Below are 8189 nucleotides of genomic sequence, written 5' to 3'. Positions count from 1 at the left end.
GAGCATGAGTGTTTGGCCTGCATGCATGTCTTGGTACCATGTTCATTCCTGGTGCCCATGGAAGTCAGATGAGCATGTCAGATCCTCCAGTATTATATATACAAGTATACTCCACTGATATTATAGGAGGATAAAAATGGTAATGTGGGGGCTGGGAATTGAACTCAGGTCCTCTGCAAAGCAAGATGGCTCCAGTGAGCCATCTCTCCAGACCCACAGCAACATTTTTGAAACCGAAGTAATTTGACACTCCAATAGATTCATCATTTCCAGCTAACCACACAGGTACATGACCTACTGACCTACACATGGCACATGACCTACTGACACACAGATGGTAGGTAGAATGCATGCCCCATTACAGGTTTGTTCTCAAGCTACTTCCTTAGGGGTGAGATTGCTCTTTAGTACAAGAATTGACCACTCAAAAGAGTATGAGTGCTTAATTAAGCATACAACTCATTGAGATTATGGGAACTGTTTTCACCACTACACATATATATAATTCAAGTTGACTTAAATGCTTGGAGATGTGATAGACTAGTGAATACAGCTAGACTTGATTCTGATTTACCCTAAAAATAATAAACTTGTGATTAAGTAAGGGGATTTACTAAGTAGTGGGGACATGCGAAGTAATGACCAAGAAATCTATGCACATTTGGAGAAAAAGAGCAAATGAAACCAGCCATGATATGAGGTTAATTATGCATGCCGTTTGAGTCAGTACCTTGGCTACAAGCTCCAAATGTGTTAGCACTTCTTGGTTTGGCAGAAAGAACCAAGAGCTATTGACAAAAAATGAGAATAAAAGCTGCAGTGCATAATATTTTATCTTTTGATTACAAAGGCCACTGCCCAGTGTAAAGAACTTTCTTCAGGCCATAGTCCAAGACAGTCAGGAAAAGGATGAAGGATAAAACAAAAGTTGCAATTGCCTTTGACTTTATTGCTCCTAGTCGGGAAGAACATATCACCCCTAAAAGCCCCAGTCTTCTCTTTGGGTTCCAGGAGATTCCTATACTCTCTGCCAGTCTGTCCTCTGGTGATCTGTCATCTACTTGATCACACCCAGAACTCAGCAATGCTGGGAGAAGTCTCTTGTCCTCCTTTGTCTTTAAAGGCAACAATCTTGTACAGATTTTTTTTTGAGACTTTATATTTTATGTGTATAGGTGTTTTGCCTGCATGCATGTCTATTCACCATGTGTACACAGTGCCCATGGAACCCAGAAGACAGCATCAGATTCCTTAGACCTAAAGTTACAGATGGTTGTGAGCCACCGTGAGGGTGTGGGGATTATACCCCAGTTCTCTATAAAAATAGTCAGAGCTTAACAGTGAGCTGTCTCCCTGTCTCTTCTACTTAAGCTTTAATTACTCAACTTAGGAAGTCAGTTGTCTTCCTGTGGAAATCTGGAATGATACCCATGAAAGTATCCTCCCCAAAGATAAAAAAAATCAGTGTTGCCTACTCAAATACATGTCTTTTCAATGGTCTTCCACAATAAGAAGAATTTTCTATTCAGGATTCCTAGTAGGAGTTCCTAGAGCTCCTGAATCAAAAATACATATCATAGTTTTCTACCATTTTTGAATACTACCTGCCAGTCCATGGGTACAGCATGCCCTCAAATGATTCAAATTCTGCTTTCTTCTACTCGGCATGGCTTCACCCTTCTTTTCTTAAGACAAAATTCTGAGGTAGCATGAACTTGGTCTTCAAAGCAAATAAGAAAAAATATAAAAGCTCAGATAGTAACCCAAAGTCGTGTTTATTGAAGAACCTTACATAAAACAGAGAAAAAAACATGGGTGATTAATAAAAATAATAAGTGAACTAAAATCGATGGTTTAGATCAATACGAAAAGAAAAGGCTGGTTAGGAATCTGCTAGCATTTAGGACTTCTCTGTAGGAGTAAATATTTCTCCCAAGTAGAGGGGGGGGGCAATAGGCTGCCATGCAACATAAACTCTGTTAGCAAGAACATTTTGCTCTTTAGAATAAAGAACCTTGTAAATAAAGCTAAGCCCTGAGTTGTTGTTCCCCGAGGGAAGATCACATCTGCTTTGGGTGGAAAGCCAAGACTTAAGGGGGTAAGAAGGAGATCATCAATAAACAAATGCGCAGAACTGAATTGTCACATTCTTTTTGTGCATAAGCCCATCTTTATTTGATGACCTATGCTCGTAAGTCACTGCCTCTCTCCTTTATAAAGAACTTGGCATTTGGTGGCTGCCATTTGTAATTGTGTGTAAGGACCCTCTCTGTGCATATCACCTGCTGTGTGTCCATGTCGTCCATTTGTCTGTGTGTAGATATGTGCTGTGATCCCCACAGCCTTCCAAAGCTTATAAAACTATTCAAGAGATCTGACGAGCTTGCTCCCTTCAACAGCCCCAGGAGACTACTCCATTAAGCCATAGAGAGATGCACTTTCTCTCCTCTTCACACAGATGAACTGGCTCAGTTCAAAGAAGGAAGTGGGCTTGTCCTACTCCCTAAAAAGGCTGGTTTCCTGTGCTTCACCCCATCCACTTTCAAAGAGGAGTTGTAAACACAGTGGGGAGGTAAAGCGAGTTCGACAAGCACGAAATTGTCCAGTGAGGAACGCCTAGCAATAAAGTAACAGAGATGCTTATCTGGGTGGACCTGCTTCCCAGTTGAATTGCAGTTGTTATTCTACTCCGGAAGTGCCTTCTGTGGCTGCTTATGAAGCGGGCATCTTAACGGACCTCAGATCTCACGAATTCCAAGTTTCCGGATGGGAGGAGGTGGAGTGACCTTAGAAATTCCACAAAGAGGGAAATTTATATTTTGTTCTCAATTTTCCCTCCAGAAGGATTTTTATATGGGCACTTGAATTAAATATATTAAAAAAGATATTCTCATGGCTGAGATTTTAGAAATTGGGTGACACACAAGTGCTGAGAGCATAAACAGGCAGCTGCCACAGGTACTGTGGGGTGCCCTTCTAAGTCTTCAAATTCCAAGGGAAAGATGGGCTCTGCCTAAACTCTAAGGAAGTCCCTGCAGTTCTGTTTGTGGTAATTCTATTTCTTGGAGCTCAGTGCTGTTTAAAATCGCACCCCGCCCACACCACAGCATGGCTATATAATGTGATCCTTTCAGTCGTTGCCCTGAGAACACATTAAGCAATCTACCTCCCACACTTAGAATCTCACCAGAAAAGAAACCAGGACAGAAGGAGAAGAGGAGGAGGGAGAAGGAGAAAAAGGGGAAAGAAGGAAAATAAAGGGTCTGGATTCAAAAGAATTCTACTTTGTGTGATATATTCTATGAAGGAACAGCAGCAATGTTTGCTTCTATTTCAGAGTATAACTTCCCAGTGAAAATGATGAAGATTTTGAGGGAGAAGGATATAATTTTTAGGGTCCTTTCTGAAGGTCTGTACTAAGGCATATGCAATAAAAATTGCCAAAGCATTCATCTCTCTTAAGATAGACCCATTAAATATTTTGGAATTAAGCTTTCAGTTGGCATCTTTCAAAACACTTACATCCAAAAATCTTGGAGCTAGAATTACAATTGTCTGGAGCCCAATCTGTCAGTAAGCAAACCCTCAGCCCTCCTTCTTAACAGTGGAATGGGCTGAAGGGCAGACACATTGACAGCTGGTTCATTTCTTGCTTTGCCATGTAAATCCACTTTAACATAACTGGCTCACACACTGGCTTTAAAAGGATGGTGGTGCCTAGAAGCTGAACTAATTGGATAAGCTTATAGAATATTTCCATAATGACAGAGAACCAGACCCAACCTTCCAAGATTTCCAGTCAGTCTAATGGAAAATCTGCTGGACAAAGAGTGTTACCATTTAATGAACTGGCACTCTGCCCAAGTTGGCTTCAGTTTCCCCATGTTGGGAATAAGATCACTGGATAGCTTTTTGATCACAGAGAAGGATGAGTGTGCTCTTTCTCTTGAACCAGTCAGTATGGTCTTCTTGTATATATGTAAAGACATGCAGTCAGCAAGCATAAAAGCACTGAGTGAAAGATGAAGTACATTCTAGCTTGCTTTCTGTTGCTGTGAGGAAAGACTCGGACTGAAAATAATCTGATGGTGGAAACAGTTTACTGCCGCTTACATCTCCAAGTCACAACCTTTCATGGAGAGACATTTAGGCAGAAACAGGAAGGAAGAGCATGCAACCTTACCTCGTACTGAGGCACTCACTTCATGGCCAATAAAACATAACGGGAACCATGCAAGGTGATACTTGCTAGCTAAGTCACAGAGCAGAGTATACTCAGCTGATTAATAACCAAGATCAATCTCCCACAGACATGACCATGGGATGATCTGATCTAAGAAGTTCCTCAGTTGAGGCTCTCCTCTTAGAGACTCTAGGCTATGTCAAGTCAAATGTTAAAGTTAACCAGGACATGTGCTTCCAAAACTCGATGTACATTTCAAAGAATTTGGCTTGTGCAATATTATAATTAAATATTAACAATAGTAATTACGAAGTAGCCACTTGTAAAGTATGCTACTGCCCATCACCACATTTTTTTTAAAATTCTCACTCCTTTTGTTTCTTTTAAACAAGGTCTCTTTCCAGTGCCATAGCTGGCCTCAAACTCTCGGACTTTGTCTATCTCCTGAATGGTAAGATTAAAGGTGTGTACCACCAGGCCTGGCCTTTATTTAATCTTGATACAGAACTTCACGAGAGACTGAGTATCCCTGACATTTCACATATGAAGGAAAAGACAAGTTGGCACACAAGTGGTTTTCCCAGGTTCATCCATCCATTTTCTAAGTAAAAAGCATTGAAAGTGAACTTGTGTCTGATTCCCAAACCGCCTCCATCTACTAATTTTCTCGTAAAGAGGTCCAAGATTTTGATATGAGATTTGGGTGTCATTAAAAAAATCCATAGAGACTAACATTCCTATCATGTATGTGTATGCATGTACGGGTGTACATAGTACATAAGCAAATATATTAAACAGAGACATATTTTGAAAGCCACAGGCCTTATATAACAAATTGCTTTAATAACTCTGTATGTAACAACTTGGTAGTGTGTTACCCATGGTCTTCTTCAGAACCTGGAAAGATTATGTTGTCTATGAAGATCTCAGAAAGCAAGGGCTGTGGCTCTAATGTTCCCTTTGCCTCCCCCCACTGACACTCCTCATTCTCATCGTTAACTGTGATTTGTAGAAAGCCAAAACCTTTGAAGAGTCCAGCTGTCTCCTGTGCTAGGTTGAGCATGGCCCTGCCTCTACTTTGAATGACTTTTCTGCTTTCTTCAGTGTTTGCTGTCTTTCACACGCTTCTGTAGTCTTCAACAAAATGAGTTCACTGTCTCGTCTATCTTTGCTTGTAGCACACAACGTGTTGTTGCATAGACAAGAGATGGTTTATGAAGTGTGTGATGTGCAGATGGAAAAAAAAGAAGTGGTTGGAATTCAGAGTTGCCAGCTTCTGCTCAACCGTGCCATCCCTCACATTTTTGTATCCAGTTTCCAAATTGCTCACATGTGGGGTGGGAAAAAAAATGTTCCATGAAAATTCTTAGGGAATACAGTTATTTAAAGAATCCCCAAGTCCACTTTTGAGAGGTGCGTAGAGTCATAGAGTCGACAATTTGATCGAGGGGAAGCAGCTCCTCCATCATCTACCCCAGGTGCTCCGTTGGCGTTTATTAGCTCTATATAAATGCAGGGATGATGTTTTCGACATACCGTCAGCAAGTGTAAGTCAAGCTACAGGAAGAAAAATGAAAGTGGAATGTAAGATTGTTGTTAAAATAGGAAGGACTCCACTTAAAAATCATTTTTTGCAAATCTAGAACCAAAACTTCCAGCTATTCAAACATTAAAAAGTATAATCAGGTACTCTTCAAACTAAAACCATGACTTCTGGAGATAAAGGAGAAGAAATGACTTTTCAAGACCAACAACAAAAAGACTGGAGAGATTGTCTGGCCATTAAGATCACTGGTTGCTCTTGCAGAGGACAAAGGTTCAGTTCGAAGAACCCATAGAGTGATTCACAGCCACCTATAACTCCAATACTCTCTTCCAGACTCTGCCTGCACCAGGTACATGTGTGGTACACATACATACATGCAGGCAAATATTCATACACACAAAACTTCAATTCTTTAAGTAGTAAATTAATTTATTATTTATTTATGGACACTGGTGTTTTGTTCGCATGTGCATCTGTGTGAAGGTGTCAGATCTCCCAGAACTGGTTCCAGACTGTGTGAACTGCCATGTGTGTGCTAGAAACTGAACCTGGGTCCTCTGGAAGAACAGCCACTGCTCCTATCCATTGAGCCATCTCTCTAGCCCAAGACTAAAATATTTATTTTAAAAAACTATCTAACTTGACATAGAAGCAAATTAGGTAGTTAAGTTTTTAATTTTAGTTTAATTTATTAACTATAACATTCTTCAGTAATTTTAAAGTCTTTGTAGTTACTCAGCCAGAAGCAAAACAGAAACCCAACAAGTTTTTCACAGAGAGGCACTGAAATATAACTTATTGAACAGGAGACACACTACCAACCAATGTTCTGTATGGGTCTCACCCAGTGACAAAACGTAGGAGGAACAGAGATGCCCTTATCAGGGACAGCTTAATATGCTCTAACATACAACACAGTTCAGACTACATCTTATTTCATAAACCTTTTTTATAGTTCAAACATTTTAAATGTCACATTGGATTGGCTGGCTAAAAAATGAAAGTCTCAAGTGAAGGTATCATGGTGCACCAGCATTTTGGAAAACACCCAAGCCTGAAAACAATACTGAAGGTCGGGCAGCTTCCTTCCCTGCTAACATAGGAAGGAAAGTGAATAAGGCAAACGGTCCTCACTGAACGCTCCCACTCAAAACAAATACAGTTAGACTTGGACCAGGATGGTCCTTTTCATCTTCATCTTGGCTGTACACTGTACAAGGATCTGGTGTATAAGCGCTAAATTCATGGGAACTCTCAAATAGGCTACATAGTGCCATCTCATTTAGGTGGGCAGGGGAAGAGAAATAAATAAGAAATCATTTTCCCTTGGGTTGCAGGTTTATGGGGGAAGTTGCTATATAAGTTTTGTTTGTTAATGTTGTTGTTTTAAATCTGTGGTTATTTATAGAAGGGGGAAAACAGCTGCACCCTTTATCGCAACACAGTCAAACAATTGGTTTCATTAAATATCCTTTTCCACCAGTTGTTTGACCTCTAGGAAACATAGTCTGAAGTTATTAATAATGTTCAAAGAGAAAGCAGCCGGCTTAGCCAGACATAGTATTCTAATACAGCAGTCATTTTTAGTAATTAGTGTACCTTCAGAAAACCTGCTTTACTGACTAGTTACAGTCCATTTTCCAATAAATGTCTAGAAGGACGGTTGTGGACTGTGTCCAACCTTAAGAAGGTTGATTCACAAATCATCAGAAATGATGAAATTTGCACATCATACTTAACATATTATATTAGCTGTATGGTTTGTGTTGTTTAATCTTACAGTATGGCATCTCATTATGACTTTGCAAATAACAGAGTTGGGATGGAGTCTGACACTGAGATGGAGCTTTGGAACTAGGTGCTCCTAGACCTAAAAAATTCCACAGTTCATCATATCCATGACCTGTTTGTACTTTAATCCTTTTGAATGTTAATTTCCCAGGACATAGAAATTTTAGTACACAGCAGGATGGTTATGATTAACAATGGCGTATGTTGCAAAATCATTAGAAGGAAAAATTTTCTCATCTTTTTTTACTCAAAGAAATAGTAAATGACTGAGGTAATGACCAGGCTAATGACCCTGATTTGATTTGTGTGCAATATATACAGAAACAAATACCATACTGTACCCTACACATGCACAACTAGAATGTGTCTGTTAAAAATAGAGTGTTATAAACTCTCAGTATACTCAGTAGGCCTGGAAAGCATTTGATACATATTGAAATGTCCAATGAATCGGGAGACCCATCATTTGACAATGAATGGGATTTACTATCAAATCTTACCTAAGCATTTAGAATACAAACAAAAAGTCTTTATTATGTGGAAGTTATATTCCAGATAAAGAAGCTAGATAACAATGAAAGCACATTTTATGATGTAGAAAATAATAAAGGCTGTAATAAAAACAGAAAAATGAAATGAGGTATTAGGGTTTTTGGTAGTGGCAGTAAG

This window comes from Micromys minutus, assembly GCF_963924665.1.
Source record: "Micromys minutus genome assembly, chromosome: 4".
In the NCBI taxonomy this organism is placed as follows: Eukaryota; Metazoa; Chordata; class Mammalia; order Rodentia; family Muridae; genus Micromys; species Micromys minutus.
Note: the sequence above shows the minus strand (reverse complement) of the source record.